This window comes from Ailuropoda melanoleuca, chromosome 4 (assembly GCF_002007445.2).
Source record: "Ailuropoda melanoleuca isolate Jingjing chromosome 4, ASM200744v2, whole genome shotgun sequence".
NCBI classification, from domain to species: domain Eukaryota; kingdom Metazoa; phylum Chordata; class Mammalia; order Carnivora; family Ursidae; genus Ailuropoda; species Ailuropoda melanoleuca.
Window position 1 is genome coordinate 107052552 of NC_048221.1, and position 21565 is coordinate 107074116.

At 50.4% G+C, this 21565-nt stretch overlaps 1 long non-coding RNA gene across 3 annotated transcripts; it reads left to right on the forward strand.

Moving 5' to 3' along the window:
• Positions 1–9064: 9064 nt before the first annotated feature.
• On the forward strand, positions 9065–20906 carry LOC117801796. 3 transcript variants are annotated; one of them, XR_004624509.1, is made up of 3 exons: positions 9065–9364; positions 16017–16058; positions 20769–20906. It is a non-coding gene; the product is annotated as an uncharacterized LOC117801796 (long non-coding RNA). The 3 variants fall into 3 exon arrangements; XR_004624507.1 differs by lacking the exon at positions 20769–20906 and adding an exon at positions 18872–18976; XR_004624508.1 differs by lacking the exons at positions 9065–9364; positions 20769–20906 and adding exons at positions 11083–11209; positions 18872–18976.
• Positions 20907–21565: the final 659 nt, after the last annotated feature.

Here is a 21565-nt window from a genome sequence, read left to right on the forward strand (position 1 = left end):
TTCTCTTTTTTGTTGGCTGGTCAAGCCAGACTATTCTAGTCATACTCGTAAATAAAGAATCAAATCTTGGTTTCCATTCTTGGGTTAAAGTACTTCCAGTTTCTTTTTTTTTTTTTTTCTGATTTTTTTTCACTGTTACAATTAGTTTTTTTGTAAGGGCTGACCGATTTGTTGATTTCTAACTATTTTAATTACTTGGCGAGGTGTTCCAAGGAGGATTTCTTTCTTTTTTTTTCAAAGGTCTGGATTATTGCTACATATTTTACCCTTGCTACTGCTTTCTCTGCATCCTGTGCGGTCACTGGTTTTATCTCTGGTATAGTTATCATCTCCAGATGGTTGTTTAGAGTCTCATTCTTTTTATTTGTGACAATAGAGTTACTGAGTATGCATTTTCCTTGTTGGCATATTTTTGTGTCCTGGAATCTGATACTGCACTAGGCCCACATCTGAACCAAACAAGCAGACCGGCATAAACGCTGCCCCCGCTGTTGCCCGCAGGCATTCGCAGCGGGGACTCTCAGTAGGAGGTAACGGGCTGTTCCTTGGCCCGCCAGGATGGGATCCCTTTGAGGTGTGATACCAGAAAGTGCCTCTTCACCCATCTTCTTCAGACAAAGCCCTCTGAAAACGCCGCCAACGTTCCTGAACATCTGCAATTGTGACTTAAAAGGACTAGGTCCCCTCTAGGGGGCTGAAAAGTAGTCAGCCCTCAATACACCTTGGAATCGTGTTATGGGCTTCTTTGAAAAGATCAGTACCTCGGTCCCACCAGAGACCCCAAGAATCCCACCTTGGGAGGTGGGGCCAGCTCCTGGGTATGCTGTCACTTGCAACCCACGAGGCTTGGGAGCCAACGAGCCAGGCCACCCAAAGTTGGCTCAGGAGTTATAACTGCCAGGGAAAGCCTTCCCAACACCTGGGACTGAGGGGCAGGCAGAGCTGGCGCCAGTGGCAGGATAGACTGGGAAGAGACAACCCCAGAGGACCCACAGGACGGTGTGGACGAGTGATGTGGCAGCCGGGGCTCCGCTCTATCGGACTTCTCTGCTAAGTGGGACAAATTGGCTAGGACAAATGGCTTTACAAATCTGATGATCTTGAAAGAGGTATTGGCTTTTTCTATCAAGAACAAAATAATTTTGTTGTCCTTTCCCTTTTCCTTAGCTTTAGGACATCTTTTTTTTTTTTTTTTAATCAACCGAACATCATTCATAGGCCTTCCTTATCCCTATAGTTTCTTTTTTTTTTTTTTTAAAGATTTTATTTATTTATTTGGCAGAGAAACAGCCAGCGAGAGAGGGAACACAGCAGCGGAGTGGGAGAGGAAGAAGCAGGCTCCCAGCGGAGGAGCCCAATGTGGGACTCGAACCCGGAGCTCCGGGATCACGCCCTGAGCCAAAGGCAGACTCTTAATGACTGCGCTACCCAGGAGCCCCAGCTTTAGGACTTCTTACAGCTTGAGGGTTATTTTTCCTTGACAAACTTTCAAGGCTGTCAATAGGGTTGTTAAATTGCACTGCTGTCTGAATTATGGAAATTAAGTTATCTGCTTTCTGCTTGGTCTCTTTCCCTAATTCTGTAAGTCTGTTCCCTGTTACCTTTATTCAGCTGTTAATGACTTCCAGTTTGTGTCTGAGGTTCTAATTGGATCACGTCCTTTGCCTACTGAGAAACTAATTCTTTACAGCTTTTAGGTAGAAAAGGTGAGAGCCCAAATGCCCTGAGCTAGTGAGGGACAAGACACCCCTCTCCCTGTGCATCTCGTCCTTCCCCAGGCGAGTGGGTGGATAGGAGGGCTGACCCCAAGCGGGTATGGGGCAGCGAGGATGTAGCCAGGAGGGTCCTCTAAGCTTCCGGCTGTGCCGTCCTACCTTCTACTGTGGCTCATGCGACTTCTGCATCTGGACTGCTTGATTTCAACCTCCCCCCTTTCATTCTTTCTCTTCCTCCCTCCCTCCCTCTCTGTCTTTTTTTTTTTTTTAACTCTGTCTATTATACTCAGCTGGAAAACCCAAGCTGTGCAATCCAGCTGTTCGTTTGGGCCATCTCAAGTCCAAGCAGAAATCTGTCAGTGTTCATTTTTTTCTTGATCTCTGATCACAGTTCTGGATTCATAGACAGCAGCAGGAGAAATTTAGGCACTTCTCTCCCAATTTGGCCAGGACCAAGAGCATTTCAGAGGGATTCCAGGAATCGGGAGTGCTTGAGCGCTGACTGCGTGATAACCCTTCCATCTACGTTCTTGCCTGAACTCAGACCCTGCCCAGTGGGCCCCCCCTGCTGCCACCTCGGCCGGCTGCTCCTTGCTCGTGGCCCTGAGCACGCCCTTGCAGTCTGATGGGTCTAGTTGCTGGTGTTGAACTGGCCTTGCTTCCTCTTCTCATAAGCTCTGCCTCACCCCCACCAGCACCTAGGCCAGCCTCTGGGCTCTCAGGCTGGGTTTAGCCCCCATGTCTGTAGCATCCGCCCACTGCCATTCACAACTAGGTGTCAGTTCAACAGACATAAGAAGTGCCAATAAATGACCTGATGGCACTGGGGAAGGTGAGTCCTTCTTCTCCTTCTCCTTGTCACTGTGGATGGGCATATCTTTTCCGCAAGGAGTTACTCTATTTGGGGTTCAGAAGGGGAAAAGCAATCAAGACAGGCAGACACTCTCCTGTATACATCGGGTCTGTTACTGGCGAGTAATGAAATCATCTGTTACATTCAGTGTCAAGAATCCTTTACCATAGCTCGACGATCTGAGGTTACATCGTGAGGGCTTCTCAAAATCTTCAAGCTCGGCCCACAGTTACCCAAACTGATCAACGGGATAAGGCAGATTATAAACTCCACATTCTTCTCCCACGATGTGGACCTTTGTAGGAACATGGGCTGGTTTGGGTCACACAAACATCCATGGCCTGCTGTGACAGCCCCTGGTGGTTTTCTGCTAGTGAACTGTTCTCTCCTGACTCCCTGCCCTTTTCTTCTGATGATGGTACTGAGTCCAGCCCCTGCTCCCAGGATGGGACCATGACCCACACCAGATCAATCAGAGCCTTTCACTTCCCTGGCCATTGATTGGTTCTGGAATCAAGCCACATTTGAAGTTATATCCTTAAACTCTCTGCCACCTGAACCTGTAAACTCCCACTTTGCTTTAGTGGCTCTGGGTCGGGTTTGCTGTCACTTGCCACCGAAAGAGCATGGATGATTCATCCGTCAGAGCCTGGTGCCTGGAGAGTGTGCCCAGGCGAGGCCAGCTGCCAAGAATGCAGGAGCCTTGTCCCCGGCCTCAGCTCTGGAAGCAGCTGCTCTGACTAGAAGTCTCCAGAAAGAGAAGGGGCATCTAGGAGACAGGGTGGGGTGGAATGCATGAGGGCAAGAGGGGTCTACAAGTGGCCACCAGCGTGTGCCTCCAAACCGCCGAGGGCCCCCATCCCCAGGCCTCTGCTCTGACTGCCTTCCAATCCGGGCCTGCTTCGTGTCTCTTCTTCTTTCACTGTACTGAATTCAGTCTCTCAGCCATGACTCACCCCAGCTCATTCTCATCAATACCCAAGGCTCTGCCTTCTGTTTTCTTGCCCTTTCCCTTCTCTTTTCATAGCCCATGAGAGTGATGGTCAGCCCACAGCCAAGTCCACGGTCCCGGGACTCCCACAGACCCTCTCGAACCCTCGCTTTAAGGGCTCCTCACCGAGATTCCTCAACACGTTGTGGACCTCCACTCCAGTGATGCATAGAATCCCTGGAAAAGCCTGGGTGAGAACCCAGCCTGGGCCCATCTGCAGCTCCTCTGAATTGCCCCTGGGCTGTACCCAGGCCTCAGGAGTTTGTAAAATTCCCCAGACAGCTCAAAGGTGCAGCCATACAGCATGGGTCTGCTCACAGTTTCTGGGGAGGCTTCGAGCGTGGCCTTTTGTACCCGCTTATTCCGTTCCATGGCAAGTTCAGACACAAACACAAAGACCCTCGTATGGCATTGCAGACCATGTCACCCCTTTTCTAAAAACCTTCTAGTGGTTCCCGTCACACATGAAATGGTCTAGAAGTCTCTGTGAGAGTTGACCCCTGCCTGCCTCTTGACCCTCATCTGGGAGCACTTTCTCTCACACTTGCCCCCCAGCCCCGCCGGCTTCATCCTGCTCTCTGTCTGGGCATGTCCCTTCTCGTGCCTGACTCCTGCTCATCATTCAGTTCTTGGACTAAATGTCCCTTCCTCCGAGGGGCCTTCCCTGGCCTCCCCAGCTGAAGCAGGTCCCCTCTGCAGCCATGTTATCGCCTTATCTTGTTTCAGAGCATAGCACTTAGCACTACCTGACCTTATCTTGTTTTTCTCCGTATTTATTGCTCATCTCCCCCCTAGACACAACACACACCCCAGAACGTAAGCCCAAGATAAAAATTCTTTCTTTTCTCTCCCTTCCATATCTCCAGCAGTTCGTGCCTGAGAGCAAAGCGTGCGCTCAGCAAATACCTACTAAGTGGAAGGAAGCGTTTCCCCCCAGTGGGAGGCGCACTTGGAGGAAGAACGGCAGACACCAAGTTCTACCACACGGTGGCAGCACCTGCACGGTCAACTGGAGGTTCTCCGCTCGCTGAGAATGGCAGTCTGGAGAAATCCTCAGCCATTAGGCACGTCCGGCTTTCCATCCTACTCTGTCTGTCTAAAGAACCTATGGGCAGTGGAGACCAGCTGTCAAATCATTCGAAAGGAGTTTAGGGCTTTAACTGTCCTTACTTAGCCTCAGTTGTTCTATCTTTATAATGGACATACTAATGTTCTTCCAAAATATGTGACATCATTGAAACACGGGCTGCAAAATAATTTAAAAGGAAAGATTCCAAATGCTTCCTAAATAAACTGCTGGGAAGACTTTTGGAGGTGAGACTAGAGACCAGTGTTTGGGGAGGAAGTGAGCTAAGGTTGGAACTTTCGGATCTTCTAACTTACTCATATTTACAGAACAAGTCCTACCTTGCTAAGCATAATTGGAGATAGAAAACAAACTTGCACATTCTTTGCCACAAATGGGCTTTAGTAACTATTCTTATTTGCCTTTGTAAGTTCCTTTATTTTTTTGATCAAACATCCCCGTATGTTTGGGGAGACAAAATGAATACATGAAACACACGGAGATAAAGTGCTAAACTTCGGTAATTCACGCAGCTAAAAATTAACACAGTGGCATGGAAGGGGACAAGAGGACATGTCTTGGAGAAAGATGACCTGAGTTCAAATCCTGTTTGGGTTTGTGTCAGTCACTTAATCTCAAAGTACCTGGTTTCATTGCCCAGCACGGGGCCCTGCACATAACTGGTGCTCCACACCGGCTCGCTGAACAAATGAACGCATCTGTAAAGTGGGAACTATAAAATCATGCTAGTCTCTGTGACTGCAAAGATTCAATGAGATCTTGGATTCAAATTGGCCTTGTCATTCATAAAATGCCATGACATATTGTGTAGTATTATTAAAATCTAATTGCATGGCCAAAGAGTGAGACGGGCTTAGTGTAGGAATGGAAGGGTCACCATACACCGCAGGCCACAGGGAAGGCTCCTCTGAGATGGGGAGGGGAGAGAAAGTTCCAAAACAACTTCTCCACCACTGCCAGCAAGTCTGCCTCTGGGAGGGGCCCACCAGGGAGCGGGGGCAGATTCCACCCTTACTAGGAGGGGAGATGTGTCCTTATTCGGGCATGGAGGCCAAAAACACTTCCCTCGTGGCTATGTCTTTCTCCGCCAAATTTCTTCCACCAAATTGGATCCAATCATATTTCTGGTAGGACCCCTTCCACCCCCACCTCACACACATTAGCATCCTCAGAAGAAAGGCTCTCCATCTATTCAGAATCTTATTATTGCCTCTATAATTATTATAGTTATGACTATGACAATCATTATAAAGAAAATCATCCAAATGCAGTAAAGCAGAGGAAGGAGGGGACCCGATGGCTTTGAGCACAGTCACAAGGCCAGCAAACAGAGAAGTAGCAAGGGCTCTCCTCCCAGGCTCCCTCCAGGCTCATGGGGAAGCAGGGTGTGAGCTGCAGGGGTAGACTGTCATTATACCCTGGTCAGAGAAATCCCTTCTTTTCCTCCTCCCTGCCCAACTTTAGTGCATTTTTGTTTCCCCTCCATCCTCTCTGTGACCGGTCTCTCTCAGGCCCTCACCGCCTCCTAACCTGGATTATTGCGACACCCGCATCACCCGCCCTTCCAGCCTCTGGGCTCACGCAGTCCCTCTAGAGCACTCCCAGAAGGGTCTTCCCCAGGGAGGGGCTCTCATGTCACTTCCCTGTTCCAAGTCGGCAGGAGCTTCTCCTTGCAGAGAGAGTACATGGGGAGGTCTTCACCACGGCTGGGAAACCTCCGTAGACTGGCCACCACTTTATCCTACTCAGCCCACAGACAGAAAGACGGACTCCCTGTCATACCACTTGTTCATGCCTCGTGTCCCCGCTTCTGTCAGTACTCAGTCTCTTAGCCTGACTGTCTGGAATTACCTACCATCTTTCCACCAGACTCAAAGGCCTTCAGAGCCCCGGCTCAAACTACCTCCTCCAAATAATTTCCCACTGTTGGAATTCTTTACTCTTCCTCCTCTCCAAAGGATTTTATTTGCATGCAGGATATCCTGCCTTGGGTTGGAGCTACTAAGTTCACGGTATTAGTTCCTTCGACTCTACAAGCCTTGAGGGTCAGGGTCTATACCTGAGTCCCTCCCATCCGAGTATGGAGCACCAGGAATCAGTTAGCGTTGAATAAATGCCTCGTGAGTTGCGGGTGTAATTTATCACCTGCCTTTGCTGTGTCCTCGGCTGGGCCCCAGGAGCTGAGTGCTTCAGTATAAGCACCGTGGCACCCCACTTGGGCAAGGGGAGGCCAAACAACTTGGCCTGTGCCAGACCAACCACGTGGTGGAACCATACAGAGAGCCAAGTTCAAGGCAGAAGAAGCAAGGGCAGGCCCATGCAGGGTGGCACACGGTGTGCTGGGGAAACACCTGAGGTGACTCTGAGTCAAGATAATGTTACATAGGGATTAAGGAATCCAGACCCTGGGTCTGGGTCCTAGTTTCATGATTTCTGCTTGTACCATCCTGGGGGACCGATTCTCTGAATCGGTTTCCTCATTTTATACCCTCCTGGAATCGCAGAGGATAAATTAGCATCAGATCCCTCACATGTGGATACATAGACAGAGCTCCGTTGTTATGAAATTAGCACTGAGAGCATTGGAGAACAGCAGACTCTGATTTCTCTTTTGTGCCTGGGAATCGTTGGGAAGAGTCCAAAGTACCAGCCCAGGAATGGGGAGGAGAAGGAGAGGCTGCAAAAACAGCCTCTGATCATCTGAGCACATTCCCAAGATACCAGGCCACCCATCAGCACTTCCCAAGCAACGAGTCATGGTCATTTCCTCCCCCGTGCCCTGGGAAAGTGCACAAATTGAGTTCATTTCGGGAGCCTCTGTCTCCTGTTCTCAGGCCCAGTCATGACCCTCACCAGCTATCTGATACTCAAAACGCTAGGTATAGGCCACGTGGCATGAGGGCCCAGGGGTGTCCGGAGGCCCGCAAGAGATGAGAGCAGTTTGCTGAGAAAGGGTTAGCAACAGGGCGTGGAGGAGACGCCTCCCCGCTCCCCTGCATCCATGGAAGTATTGACTAAAGGGGAATACAGTCAGTCAAACGTAAGGCAGAAGACAGTGAGAGGAAAAGAGAAGGTTCAGGGCCGACCGGGGGTCCACAGAGAAACCTGTTTTCAAGGTAGAGCTGCAAAGACTCGAGAGCTCAGGGTCGAAAGTTAGCCTGATGTGTGTTCAATTTTCTGCCCCTTCACTTCCAGCTGCATGGCTTTGGGCAAGTTATTTAAGCATTTTACAATTCATTCCCTCACTTATAAAGTAAAAAAGTCCCACTAGCTGCTCACTAGCGTCAGTCCGCAGATGGTGGCGAGGAGGAAATGAGACCGTGCACAGAAGTGCTTCCCGTGCCACGTCGCACACCGTAGGTGCTCACTCGGTTAGGAGGCTTGGTGACGATGGTAATTTGGTCCTGACACAGACTCAGTGAATATTTTTATTCCCGTTTCTCAGTTGAACAAACTCAGGCTCAAGAAGTTAAGGGTCTTGCTCAAAGCCGTATGGTCAGTACGCGGCAGATCCTTTCTCTGAAGTGCTGCTCCTTTCCTGTCCAGGACCGCAGCAGGTGATCCAGATGTCCCGAGGAGGAGGCGCTGGGACCATAGTGGACATTCTTCTTGGGAAATCAGAGGATAGAGGAGAGCCAAACCAAGAACCAGCTGAGCCTAACAGCTAGGTAAACATTAAAATGCTCGGAATCATTACATAGAACTAGGTAGGAGCGCGTCTGCCAAGGTCCCTCTCCTCTGTTTGCCAGAAAGTGCCAACTTGTGCAAGATTTAACCACATCCCCCTGCTGGATTTGTACTCCTGGGGTCATTTAAATCATGGGGAGTCTAATTACACAGAGGCAGATGTGAGGTTTCTTCTAGAAGGAACCCAAAGTCTGTGGTTTTCAGCAGCAAAGGCAGGGAGGCCCCCAGGACCTGCCCCCAGGACTATCTCAGGAGGGCCTGAGCTTCAGGAGAAGACCACCTCTCTGGGACCCGCATCTACAGGCCTTTGTTCACCTCCAGGTGAATTTTGCTCAATCAGAACATCGAGGCAATATTCATTAAGCAACTTCCTCAAGGGCCAACGATCGGGGACTGCAGCTTTGCCTTAGGACGAAGAGGAAGGGGTGACTCCTAGAGTAAGAAGCCATGAGCTGTGGCCTCGCCACCCTTTGGTTATTATAATGTCACCAGGAACTTGCCTCTGACTTGTCTTTGCTCTGACCCCAGCACCCATACGACAGCATGACAGGTGCCTCAGAAATACCTGTCCAGTGAGCAAAGAGAAGCCACCATCATTACAACCGATCTTGGCCACACCCTCTGGCAGCCACTGTCTCCTTCAGTCCTCGTGGCAGCTTGAGACTTCCCCTCAGCACACATTGTTCACACACCAGGCTCATCTGGAGACATCTAGCTAGTAAGCAGCAACACGATGGCTTCTGAGCACAAATTCTGGAGACTTCCATGATGCCAGGGGTGGAGAGGTGCAAGAGAATGGGGAGGAATGCTGCTTGGTGCACCCCGGGACGAGTGTCAGCCCTTTGCTCCCTTCTCCTCCACCTGCACGGGCTTCGGGGGGACTAGAAGTTTGGGCCCCATGTGGCCTCCTGCCTTAGGCTGTGCTGTCACTAACTTCTCTGAGCAGGAGAGCCAGGTGAGACACTGTCGGAGAGCTGTGGCTGTTCAGTGGGAAAAGTGGGAAGCTCAGCTCCCTGCCAGCCAGCTGCCTGGTAAGTCATGAGGTATTTCTGCTCCTGGGGCTCCATGCCCATCTCCTGGGGTGAGTGATATGGGCCGAATGCCAGTGGGAATGTGGAAGGACCTCGGGGGGTACCTGGCGCATGACAGAAGCACAAATGTGGCTATAAGGCTACACGGCAAAATTCATGCCAAGGCGTTACCGCGGGCTCTGGGCTCCATGCCCGTTGCTGCTGTACTTCTTGTTTCTGACCAGCTTTGCCCCTGGGATGACATCTATCCAGTGTCCTCACACCGGGAGCCCCCTCCGCTCTGACCACCTCACCTCCCTCGTCCCCGGATCGCTGACAACCACCCATTGCTTGTCTACCCTCCCCAGGCCCCAGGGCTGCTCTGGGCCTCCCATTGCCCAGCCCCCTGGGCCTGAGTCGTGTCCTCGGACCTCAACCTGGTCCCACCATCACCATCCTCACTGACCCGCTGGAGCTTCTGCCTCATAGACACACATCAAGTCCGTCTGGCAAAACTCTGGGTCATGCTGAAGGACCCCATCATGGCTTTTATGTCTCTGTCCTGAGCTGGGCAAACTTTTTATCATCTCTTGTCCATTTTGAGCACATTCCCCACCTAAGCTTTCGAAAAGCTTCTCCAGTCTTCTGGAGTGCCTGACTCTACCCCGGCCTTCCTTCTAGGCAGGTGACCTTGCCTCTTTGTTCTGGCAAGTCAAGTGCCCTGGGATGAGCACATTTCTATGTGCCACTGGGGAGAAGTCATGGGCCACACGGCCCAGCTGCAGAGCCATGGAGGAGGGGAGGAGGGGAAAGGGGAGGCAAGAAGGGATGCAGGGTGTGGTGCAGGTAGAAGTGGGCCTCAGTGCAGGCCTGCTGACTCTGACCAGGAGGCCCGAGGGGGCTGCGAGGCCTAGTGTCAGTAAACTCACTCAGGCCCTGTGTTGACATTTAATAAATATATTGCATTGCTTTCAAAACCACCCCAAGAATGCTGGTGTCCAGGACCAACGTACCCACCTCTCTGCCATCTTTTGGACTCTAGGTCTGGGCAGGAACGGAAGAGGGGACACCCACCTACACAGCCCCTATAACCTTGGATAATGCGCCAGCCACAGCTGGGAGCCTCCTAGAGGAGTGAGGGGGACTCTTGCCTCGTTCAGTGCCAAAGATTTATCCTGAAGAGAAAAGATCGATGGAAGGACAAGGCAGGTGGGAGAGTATATTCTGAGGGTCAGCAATCAGGGGTCCTCAGAGCCTGGGACCTCCAGATTCGTGCTTCCCAGGACAGTTGGGTTGCAGGCCTAGAGCCCGGCCAGAAGCATGAATGTCTGCTGTCCTGGGGCCACTGGCCACCGGCCTGGCTCCTCTTGTATGCCCTCCGAGGCAGAGGGAGAAGCAGGCTGGTGGAACTGCTCACGGAGGGGGTGACCCAGTGGTCAGAAGAGAGCATGGGGGGCAGGAGAAGGTGTGCAGCACCGTGCCTGGGAAGTGGCTTTTCGCTTGGGCTCCCCAGCTGACTGCCTCTGAGACAAGGAACAGAACCTTCCACCCGCGGGGCCTCGGTTTGCAATTTAGAAGTTGGCCCAGATCAGTGGCCTCCAACTTGGAATTGTCACTCAGAGGGCTTTGTTAAAACACAGATGGCTGGTGCCCCCTCCACACACACATAGGCACACACACTCTCAGAGAGCTGGGGATTCAGCAGGTCAAGGGTGGGGCCTGAGTCTGCGTGTCTAACAGGTTCCCCCCGACGGGCTGGTGCAGCGGCCGCACCACAGGTTGAGAACCCCTGGCCTACGTGAGGGCGACTAGTTCCTCCTCCAGTTCCCGGATCTTAGGATTTGGTTTCCAAGAAGGACATACATGGTAAGAAATGATTTTAAAATAATGGAGCATTTCAGAAGAAGAAAGAGAAGTTTCCAGACACTTGGCCTGGCCATGACCTGGAGCCAGTGCCACGTTCTTGCCCAGGCCCAGCCGGGATGGGGCAGCGGCCCGATGGAGCTTGTGCTCTCCCTCCTTCTGCTCTCGGGTTTCATTTGCTTTTCATTGGATTCTACATCTGACACCGTATTTCATGACACCAGCTGCTTGAGTCTGTAATGAAATACTTTATGGGAAAGCATTTCGAAAATAGGAAGTATAAGGCAGGGGGGGTATTTTTAACGTATGTTCATATTTTCTGCTTTATCTCCTTCAAAACAGCAAATTACGGTGGCGATAAAAGAGTGTAGTTGATGGGAGAGGGTTGAATGGGGTGGAATTGAACTGATCTGAATTAAATAAGAGTTGCATTATCCCCAGTCGGAGTAACCAAACAGAGTGAATGCTGGAGGGAAGCCTGGGCGGCTCGAGAGCTGAGAGCCTCACTCTCCCCAGGAGTGCGTAGGAGACAGGCGGCAGGGGTGAGGAGCGTGGAGGGGCTCAAGTGCCATGGAGAGAGGACCTGGGGCTCCCGTACGTGCCACCCTGAACTCTAGCTGGCCAAAATGAAGCCTGTGGTCCTAACATGCAGCAGCCAGGTCCCAGAATGAGAGCTCAGGCTCCCTGACCCCTGGACAAGGTCTCCCCCACCATCTGCACTGCTTCCCTGTTCTTGGAGTGTCTTCCTTACAAGAACAGCAGAGCACCTTAGATGCAGACCCGAGCTCTTTTCATTTTGGTTTTCTGTCTACACGTGTTCAGCGGCTCCTTCCAGCCATCCACCCCAGGGCACGCACAGAAACACAGTGATCGAAAGGGACTGCAAGGCTGATTGAACGCGGTTTGCCCAGGAGCAAGATCACCTGAGACCCTGGGACAGCCAAGGTCCCTGCCTGAGGCCTCATGACGCCAAAGCCCTTGCCCTGGGCTCCTAAGCCATGAAAGGAGGAGTCCGAGGGCCCATCCTGGCATGCAGACTGTGTCCCGGGGCCCATGCTGAAGCCTGGGGGGTGGCCCGGGGGGCATGGCGTGGGAGGGCTGTAATGGAACCAGGATGCCCATACACCTGTGTGCCACGTCCCTCGGGGTTCAGGTCAAAGCCGGGGCTGGGAGGCAGGGCAGGCCTCTGACTCAACTACAAACTGAGTTAAGTGCTGGCTTCACAAAGGAATTACATCTTATTTGTGTTGGGAAAGAGCTTGAAAAGAGCAAAGTAGTGCAAAGTCCTGGCAAAGTCCAGGGCCTGCCCCTGGGTCTGGCCGGAGGTGCCCAGGATGGTGGGTACGTGGCTTACAGAGCCCCGTGGCCCCAAGGGGGCCCCTAGCCTGCTGGTGGATTTGTCCAGCGTCACTCAAGAGCCCTTCTCAGAGGGGCCAGCCACACTCTCCACCAGAGTTGTTTCAAGCCAAGATTGCAGTTACTCCTGAGAACACCCGTAAGTGGACTGCCGACCAGGAAGGCGCCAGGCAGCCCAGGCCTCAACAACCCCACGACCTTCTCCTGACCTCTGCATGGGGACAGGCCAGACAGATAGATGCCCCAGGTTGAGCCCAGCAGGCAGTATGGTGTGGAAACACACCGAGGCACCAAGGACCTGTTTTCTGTGGGCATCACTAGAACTTAAAGAACCTGGGGCACTGGACTCTTATCGATCAAATATACATACATGTTGGATTTAGGTTCAAAAAATCAGCTGAACAAGTATCAGGTGGGAGAGATCCCAACGAACCAGATCACTGAGACCTCAGAGTGTCAGCATGCCACAAACTTAAATGGGCAAAGAGACGGCTAAAACAAAAACAAAAACAGAAAACTACTGCGATCTTAGATTGTGGTAACAGATGTACGGGGTCCAAAGTAAAAGAGGCAAGAATGAGTCAGGCTATATTGGGGGTATTGTGTTCCATGTTAGGTAGCACATTTTTAAGACCATAATTCCAAATTAGAATATTCTCAAATCAGAATGCTACGGTGAGGAGCTTGTAAGGTAGCCTTAGAAGAATTTTTAAGGAAATGCTGTTTGGCCAAAAGGAGGCAGGACTGTAGATCTGGGAGCTGCCTTCCAATAGTTGAGAGATGTGTGTGAGAATGCTTGCTCCCACCTGGGGGTTCCAGCGGCTTGCTGAGAAACATGCGTACCGATAGAAATTGACGCAGCCTTTCTGCTGAACAGCACGTTCCTCCACAGAGGCCTTAAAAACTCCTCACGCTGTGGATTTGGTCCGGGACATCTCTTGCTGGGAATTTATCTCAAAGAAGTAGTCGGAATGCGGTGAAGATTTCCCTACAGTGATTTTTACTGCTGTGTTATTTACAATATGGAAAAGTTAGAGACAACCTAAGTTGTCCAAAAGTAAGGGTATGGTTCCACGCGTTGCGATACAGCCATGCTACGGAAAATATGGCAACCATTAAAAATATGGCTTCCGACTATTTAGTGATATGAGAAATGTTCACAATGTCAGTGAAAAGAATGATCTGGGCTCATTACCTATCGTCAACAGGATTCTAATTTTGTAAAACCCACGCATGGCCACACAAGCACAAATAGGAGGAAATGCATCCAAAATGCCGACAACAGTCATCACTGCAGGTTTATATTTATCAGCGATCTACTTTATGTTCACTTTTGCATGTTTTTCCAATTTTCTGCAATGTGTAGGTATCCTCTTTATAATCAGGAAACAAATACTAAAATATTTGAAGAGCGGTTGTGTGCGGGATAGCTGATAGACCCTGGGAGGCACCCGCAGGGGGACCTGCTCAGTGACAGCTTCCCAGTGAGATGGAGGCAGAGGCCCCCGGACACTGAGTGTCTGGCCTGGGTGGGGTGGGAGGTTGAACCAAAGGGCCGCTACGTGTGAGAATCCACAGGACGAAGGGGAAGTAACATTTACCAAAAACCTGTTCTAGTTCGGTCTGGTATGCTCTAAATTTGAGACTTGGAGTTGAGATAACTCCTGTAATGACCTAAGGTTGGTAAGAGTGGGAGCTGGGATCTGAAGTCTGGACTTTGTGCCTCTTCCCCCCACGTTTGGAGGAGCCTCCTCCCTCGGCAGGAGCCAGGCCGTGTTAGGCACCTATTCAGCTATCCAGCCTGCGTCACTCCTTGGGATCAAGAAACGAGTAGGACACCTTGCAGTCTGTTAGAGAGACTTGTCTCCTGACAGATTTGTGAAGAATTAGGGGGGAGACCGTTCCAGGAGAGGAGGTACTCGAGGAGTGGCTAGAACACAGCTGTGTTTCTCAGATTCCAGTGTCCCCTCATCACCAAACATCTTAGGGAGCCTCTTATTACGTGGATCAAAATCCTGCTGATAGACTCCTTTTCTCAGTATGCAGAACAGAGTCCCTTTCTATCCCTGAAGCATGATGCTACCCTCAAAGGCGAATCAGCCATCTAAGTATAAAGAATCCTATTTTCTCCCCTCACTTCTGCCATCTTGCTCATCTGATGCCATTTTGCTAAGGTGTCAAAGACTGTCTAACCCAGCTCCCTTCCCAGAGGGCGATTCTGAGTCTGCCAGGGGGCTGAGAGGCCCGTGATGAACTGCGGCACCATCAAGAGGCCCAGACACCAAACCTGGAACCATCATACGCCCGTCTGCCACCAATAAGACTTTGGACTTAGAGAAGGTTACTTGAGCAAGGGAGTTCTTATTTTCCTGAGGGACTTCAATGGGTCTCACCAAAAAAAAAAAAAAAAAAGCCACAGATGTAATAGTATTTAGACCTTTTTGAGCACTGATGAATTCCTGATTTATCAGGATTGATCTTACTTGCACCAGCTACACACACGAACACACAAACACACACACACTCACATGCACACATCCTCCCCATAATGGCTCTGAGCGTCAACTAATTTGAGCAGTTCCTGGCTCTAGCCAACAGAGCATGGGAAACAGGGATTATTTTCAGGAAAGTCTTGCCTGAATGTGATCGGTGAATGCTCTCAGGCCCAGGCCCCACCAGGAGCACCCCTGCTGACCCAAGGGAGGTCGAGGTACAATCTCCGTTTGCAGACAGCGGTCTATGAAGAGACTCAGCTCTGAGGGTCATGTCACTTGCACAGTATATCAAGAAACAAAATGTTCCCCCCTCTCAGAACTGGGGGTGGGCAGGAAGGGTAGAGAGAGCAGTACATGTCTTATTTTCTGATTTCTGGGAATTTAAAAGTAGTCTTTAATTTTCTTAAAGTAAGTTGTATTTTCATTTCCTCCTACACCGGAAACATTTTCTAAGAAAAGGCAGACTTTGGCCATCAGTACATAGTTATGTGAGGCAGAAATGCTAAGTTGGACCATTTCCTCGAGCAGGAGAAGACGTATTGCCTAATCTCCATCACGTCACTTCCAGAGGATGGAAGTATTCCCCGTAGAACAGCCAAACAACCTTAATAGCCCACTTTGGGGCTCCATCTGCATGGCCTTGGGGAGTTCATTTGACACCTCCAGGTGTCTCTCTTCCTGCTTCATAGGATGAGGATGTGATCACCAAGGTACCTCCCAGTTTTAAATTGTGTAATTCAGCTTGACAATGAATTGACCTGGACCAAAGGGTGACGAACTACAGTTTCCTGGTCAAATTCAGCTTCCCGCCTATCTTTATAAATAAAGTTTTATTAGTACATAGAATGCCCATCTGTATGTGTTATCTACAGCTGCTTTCGAACTATAGTGACAAAGTCGAATAATTACGACAGCGTTGTCCACAAAACTAAAAATATTTACTATCTGCTTTTTTACAGGAAAAGTTTGCCAACTCCTGGTCCAGACCATTGGAAACTGAGGTAGGTTGAGTTAGACAGTGAGAAACAGGGGATTCTGTAGGGAGCTCAGAGCAAGACATCCAAAGGCCAGGAATCTATTTATATTTTCAGCCTGTGCCACCAACTGGGATCACCCAGCAGGCAGCAAACTTATGGACCGTGTTAAATAGAACTTTCTTGTCATGGTCCTAAAGTTGTTGCTTCCAAGCTTCAGTAAGTGCCCCTTGGCAGGCACACCTGCCTCCTCCCTTTCGTCCCTCCACTATCCCGTAGATTTCCATCTCATCTCTGCTCACCCTTCCTCTTTCCAGACTTTACTCTTGGTTTGTTGGGTTTTTTTTTTTTAAAGTCTGTCCTTAAACAGAAGCCTCTCCCTCCCCTAGAGTGTTTTCATTGCTCTTCTCTGGACCATGTCCAGGTTCATTATGTTTCATGTAAGCCTATGGCCAGAACTACCCACTTTCAGGAGCACACTGTGGTTTCAAGCAAAGAGGGAAGATTTGGCTGTGGGGCTCGGCGGTAGAAGGCCAAGCTTTGTGGACGACATGGGTTGGAATCCTGCCTCTTGATTCTTCTAGTTTTGTGGCCTCCATCAGGAAAGGCCAGGCCACCTCCAAACCCTCTAAGGAGGGTGTGTGAGAAGGTGAGACACGGGGCTCAGTGCAGAGCCTCACGAAGGCACACTCAGGATCTGGGGTTGGCTCATGACACTCTTTGTGTGGACTTCTGTCCTCAGGAAAGTCACCTGTGTGGATAGGTAAATAGGTAGGTAGGTAGGTAGATAGAGCTGAAATCAAAACTGACTTCTCAGAAGATAAGTATCTCTCTCTCTATATATATATGTATATACATAAACATACATACACGTATAAATACACAAGATCATATGTATGAAGTTGTGTTAGGTGTGCAAATACACTCACAGTGTATATGTATAGAAACAGTGTATAAATATATTCTATATATTGCCTTGTATCTACACATATATTTACTTATAAATATTTATAATATACTTAAGACTAACATAATATACCTTGTGTCCCAGCTGAACACTAGGCTCCTTGTGGGGACTCAGCCTCACCCCCTTTCCAGATGCTCAGGGGCAAGTGTGGCAGGGGCAATATCGGACTGCCTGGCTGCAGAACCCCGAAGGCCACCAGGCAGCTCGGAAAAATGAATTCCACTAGAATTTACATCTAGGAAGGAGGAGATCTCAATGCTCGAGACATAGTTGTGGATTCACATTTTAAGTCGAAGGGCCTTCAGAGCCCCTGTTTAAAAAGTTATTTAGCAAACTTTTGTGGAACGTTTAAAATGAGCCGGCTCCCTTCACCTAGGACATGTCCTTTGCACCCCTAAGTATTGGTTTACAACTCATTAGCCATTTGACAGGGCAGCTGGGAGGGCAGGGGTTGACGAGAAATGTAAGCCCAGAGTGTCCCACGCCGCCGTCACCGGGAGGTACCGCATCCCTGCGACGTTAAGGAAAGCCCGTGAGAACATGTCTCCGTGCACAGGCACCGAAAGTATACGCCAACATTTAGGAAATGCAGACTATCCCGTTCTTTCTGAGCTCCTATGTTGGGGCCCAGCCTCATGTGAGTGTAGCTGAACTGATTTTCCCCTGGAAACTGCCTGGGGATGGCCTTGCAAGGCAGCTGCGAGGGCCACGACAACAGGTGTGTCAGGCCCTTGTCCCTCATCACAGAGTCGACCCCCTCAAGTACAGACAGCCCAAAGTACACGGTCTGAGGGCTGAGAGGAGCCCAGAGCGTCTCCCCGCCTCAACCTGGATTTGCCCCGGGTATCTCTTGAGTGTTTTAAAAAGCACAAAAGTTTCCAAAGGCCTCCGCTGGCTGGCTCCCATTACCCCAGCAGACCCCTATCTCTAATAGGGATCACGCATTAATGACAGAGACAAGTCCTCAGGAAGATTAAAGGCCTTGTATAATTAAAAAGATAAGAGCAGGCCTGGGAGAAGGAAATTGGGATTCAATTAACACGAGCGCCCTCCCCCCGCTGCTCCCCCGCGATCAAATGTTCCACTCACAAGTGCCCTCTCTGCTCACTGAGAGCCAAAGGCTGAAGGGCTCTTATTTATGGCCTGCTCGAGTTGGGCCTGGGGCCTTCCTCGGCTGGGGAGTCTGTTTACTTAGAGCTCAAGAGGGGAGGGGAAAAGCAACACAAATCCTGCAGGAGGGGCAACAAGGTGCTTTTGACTCCTTTTCTTTTCTCCTCTCAGCTCCTCTGATCTTCTTGACAGGGGAAGAAAAATACTCAATAGAAGGTCTATTTCCTTCCTCCTTCAGCCTGAGGCTGACACAACAGGCTAAGGGTCACTGCTGAGAAAGCTCTGTGGGGCTATTTGTGTTGGGAAACCAGGCCACTTCCCCCTTTCCGTCTTTCTCAGGTTTCCATGGAGGCAGAGGGAAGATAAGGTTGGAGAAGCAGCTGCTCCGAGGGCTTGTGGGACGGGACATGTGGGGTGCGCCGGCCTCGGGGAACCTCGCTCCTGATGATGTTCTGAAGGACTCCGAGTGGGGAGGAGCGTTCACTCGGGTCCATGGGACAAGCTGGAGTTGGTAGGGTGGGGACAGCCCGTGGGCTCCAACAAAGGGCAGAGCAACAGCAGGGCTGGGGGAGTTAGTCCCAAGGTGTCTTTACTGATAATTCTTACTTCACAGCTAACTAGCGGCAAAGGCAGATCTAGGCCCTGGGACGTTACGGAAATAGAACATGGAGGTCGATTTGGACGGATGGACTCTCCTTTTTTTTGCTTGTGCCGAAGGCTGGCGTGACCCACACTGTGGCAGCTCCTCCCTCTCTTTTCCCAGGGACTCGTGGAACCCTCGGTCAGAACTCTCCCCGCTAGAAAGCAGCTCCCAGTCAGCTCGTGGGGCCTCGAAGCTGTGTGCAACCCGGCCAGTGGCGTCCATGAGGCTGAGGAGGATGGTTGAGGGCCTCGACGGTCCCAGGACATCTGGGACCAAGAAGACAGAACACAGCAGAACAGCCAGAAGGAGTGGAGAAACCTGCAGATAAAACATAATAATCAGGATATTAGATCTTATTCCAGGACTCATTAATCGTTTTGGAAGCTCTGTTCAAAGTTGTACATTAACCTCACTTCATAGGCCCCCAACCATTAAGGCTAAGACATTTCAAGCCAAACTCCACATTTTAACCAACCATCCAATATCTTATCCTCCCATGTTCCTTATTCTAGCAAATGCCTCTGTTAGGACTTTCTGAGCCTTAGTTGTTCAATCCACAAAATGGAGGAAACACGCCCTTCCCCCTCTCATCCTCAGGTCTTTACTCGCCCTGCTTCTGCCTCCTCTGAGCAACCCTCCTGGTCCCCCAGCCACATTTCCCTTTCTCTCTCCCATGCTATTTGGTTCCTCTAGCTCCATGATCTGCTTTATATTTGAATTACCTCTCCCTCTACCTTGTGAGTCATCATTAGGCATGACCGTGTCTATAACCCTATACAATATCTAGCCCAGGGAATAATGAATCTTGATTACGATGACTACCATTCTGTCTCCCTCAGAGTTGACAGACTCAAAGGGAGAGCCCAGAAACAGACACATTTTTGCAAAATATAAAATGCGAGGCGGATCGCAGAGCTGGAGACCTTGGCCCTCCTCTCCCTCGTTGCCCACATCACTCACTTCCTCACTGGCTCTCAGAGTGAGGGCTCTGTCTCACACAAATGAGGACACAGGGACACTGCAGTGGCTCGAACCTGTAAGTGACAAACCAGTGCATCCCAGCATGAAGAGCTCCAGAAACGTCCCTCAGATGCAACACACGGCCATTTCCATACAACCCCAGAGAGACTGAAACTGAATTCTGAGGAGGGAACAAGGGGTTGACAATGACAGAGCAAATTTTAAGCTAGATGGGCGAGCAGAGTAGCTGCCTGCCAGGTCTAGCAGACCTGCCAAAGAGCTGCTTGGAGCAAGCAGCAGTGTGGTTGCCGAGCAGGGACCTCGGAGATCATCAGCTGTGTTCCTCATTTCCCAGAGGAACCGTGTCACCTGAGGGAGGATGTAGATGTCCGCCTTCAAGATGGTCTCCTGGAATTCCTGCCCTTGTGTTGCCCCCCTCCCAGACTGACTAGGGCTGACCTGTGTAACCAATAGGATGTTGAGGACGAATTTGTGACTGCTGAGCCTAGGGCATAGAGCACATGGCCTCTCCTGCCTTGGATCGCTCACCTGGCTGCCATGGCATGAAGACGCTCAAGGGTACCTCGGAACAGCCAGCAAGGAACAGATGGCAACAGCCATGTGAAGGAGCCATCGTGGAAGCAGCCCCTCCAGCCCCAGTAAAGCCTTCAGTGTACGCAGCCCCGGCCAATGTGTTGAGAGACTGTGAGTCCCAACCTCCCAGGGATGCCACGCCCAGATTCCTGACCCGAAAAAACAGCGAAGTAATAAATATTTGATATCTGAATTCATGAAGCATGGGGCTTATTTGTTCTACAGCAACGGATAACTAATACGGACGGTGTAGATCAACAAATCGTGTTCTGTCTTTTCACAACGTATCTACGGTCATTGACTCCTTTTATTCTGATACTTACTTGCTTTCTTGGGCTCAGAGGTAGAGAAGCTGCAGGTGGGAGAGGCTAAGTAGCTTTTCCAGGTTCGCATTAGGCATGATAGCAGAAACAGGTGAAGAAGCCAAGCATTTTAACTTCTACTATTTTCTCTTTGCACACAGTCTAGCTGCTGACATCACATTCTATGGATACCTGCCTCCTTGTCCATTTGCCAGGGCCTGCTCTGTTTCTCAAGAACTCCGTGGTGGATGTTCTAGGACACAGCTGGAGACAGCGTCACAGGTGGATTAAGAAGTTACCTCCAGGGGCGCCTGGGTGGCACAGCGGTTAAGCGTCTGCCTTCAGCTCAGGGCGTGATCCCGGCGTTCTGGGATCGAGCCCCACGTCAGGCTCTTCCACTATGAGCCTGCTTCTTCCTCTGCCACTCCCCCTGCTTGTGTTCCCTCTCTCGCTGGCTGTCTCTATCTCTGTCGAATAAATAACTAAAATCTTTCAAAAAAAAAAAAAAGAAAAGAAGTTACCTCCACTTTAGGGGCGCCTGGGTGGCACAGTCGTTAGGCATCTGCCTTCGGCTCAGGGCGTGATCCCGGCGTTCCGGGATTGAGTCCCACATCAGGCTCCTCGGCTGGGAGCCTGCTTCTTCCTCTCCCACTCCCCCTGCTTGTGTTCCCTCTCTCACTGGCTGTCTATCTCTGTCAAATAAATAAATTAAAAAATCTAAAAAAAAAATAAAAGAAGTTACCTCCACTTTAGCCCAAGCTGCTAAACTAGACCCAGTCTTCCCAGCCACCATTCAACAGGCCTCAACTGAGCGCCCGCCCTATGACAAGTGTCAGAAAAGCCACATCTACAGGATGCATTTCCTAGAGGCACAGTTCAATAGAGAGCCAGGGGGTGAAAAAAGAGAGAAAAGAAAAAATAAGAAAGCTATAACATTTGAGCTTGAAATGTCACAGGG